Source organism: Macadamia integrifolia, chromosome 6 (assembly GCF_013358625.1).
Source record: "Macadamia integrifolia cultivar HAES 741 chromosome 6, SCU_Mint_v3, whole genome shotgun sequence".
NCBI classification, from domain to species: Eukaryota; Viridiplantae; Streptophyta; class Magnoliopsida; order Proteales; family Proteaceae; genus Macadamia; species Macadamia integrifolia.
In genome coordinates this window covers 38,002,296-38,004,145 of record NC_056562.1, presented here as the reverse complement: position 1 = coordinate 38,004,145, position 1,850 = coordinate 38,002,296, and positions in this window count along the sequence as shown.

Here is a 1,850-nt window from a genome sequence, read left to right as displayed (position 1 = left end):
GCTTTATAGTTGGACTTGTTAGGATTTGTCGGTGCATGCTTGGAATTGACACCCATAATAATTTTAATTATTTTTTTCATAAGTCAATTCTAACTAAATCAATGTTTCCACAGTTTTTTTTTTCTTCTTCCATCTATGATTGAAAATATAAGAGAAAATGAAACGTCATCAATTGAATGGTGGCAAATTCTTATTGTATTAGAGGAAGAAAAATATGATTCATATGAGGAAAAAGAATTTCCAAAGATTTCTAGTTTAATTTGGAAAATATGATTATGTTCTTTTATGCCTTAGAGGTGGTGGTTGAATTTTCAGATTTTACTTTGGAAAATTCTTAGTGGTGACTAGGAAAACTAGTTTACAATAAAATGAGTAAATTAATGCCACTTGATGTCTCTCAATAACAAAATAAATAAACAAGATGAGCTTTGGAAATGATTATCTATCTTTCCGATTTTCGAAAGGAGCTTCTTAAACTTGTAAGAAATGATAAACCTAAATCCTAAATCCTAAATCTTTTTGTTTAATGAATTTTTTTATCTATAAAATAAATAAATAAAATAGACCTAAAATCATGATATGATAATTTTCGAAACTTTTGCTTCTTGTGGTTTAGTGCAAATATACACACAAATTCAAAGGGGGAAAAAAAACACTTAATCCGAAAGGCAACAATCTAACATTAACATTTGAAATTAAAACCAAAAGAACAAGATATATATTTCTTAATTTAAAAAAAAAAGGACTAACCATTGATTGAACTTTTCTTTTAGGACCGAGTTTCCCTAAGAGAATGGTGAACATGTATCTTTTCACCGTGTGGCCTTAGTGTAATACCCTACTTCTTAAATCCGGTCTGATTACATGGTTGACCCGGTTTAACCATGCAGGACCCGAACCGGAGAGAGTTAAAGCGGGTTCCTTATGGACTATGATGGCAAGGGTGACCTTAAACACCGGCTGGCTCGACAAGTCCGAGCCAGTGCCAGAAGAGACGGGTGTACCCAAACCGTGTACATGCACCTATCATAAGGCCATATACGGATAAATCAGGTATATAGCCGTATCTTAAGGCGTGTACATATATTACATCTTATGCCAAGAGTGAGATTCGTGCCGAGGGCCGAATTCTGTCAAAATCCCACTTGTTGGCCAAGTTTTGGCCCTCAGGTGGGCGGATAGAGGTGGGCGCATCCACCCACCTGAGTGACCCATCCATGTGAATACTTAGTTATTTTAAGAAGTATATATAGCATTTATATTTTCTTTTCTTTTCTCATTTATGACACTCGTACGTTGGTGAGAAGAGTACAGAGGAGAGAGAAAAGAAGGGAAAGAAGAGGAGAAGAGAAGGAAGAGGAAGAAGAGATGGATTTCAGCAACGCCGAGGCTTGATCTTCCCATTCCGACGTTGGAAGAGTGACCTCTAACACTAGATCTACGTTTAGAGGTGAGCAAAGGCTGGGTTCCTTAAACTTTCACCATACCCAAGTAAAACCCTTGATTTGGGTAGGGTTTTTTGAGATCTTGTAAATCTCCCTTGAGATGATGAATCTAAGGTTTAATAGATGATTTATGTGTTGATTTTGAAGGATTTGAAGAAGGGTTTCCACGGTTGCAAGAGCATTGGCGATTGGAAGTGATTTTGGGGTTTTGAAGGAGTTCTTGAGCAAAGAAGGTAAGATGGCTTCCCATTCCTTAAATCTAACCTAGATCTAGGTTAGAACCATCTTATGAGATATTGAATGTGTGAAGAATGGGTTTGGAAAAGCTCCATTTGAATCCCCAAAGGTTGGGGAAAGTTTGGGAAGAAACAGCAGTTTCCCGCTAAGACCGGTGGGCCAGACTGG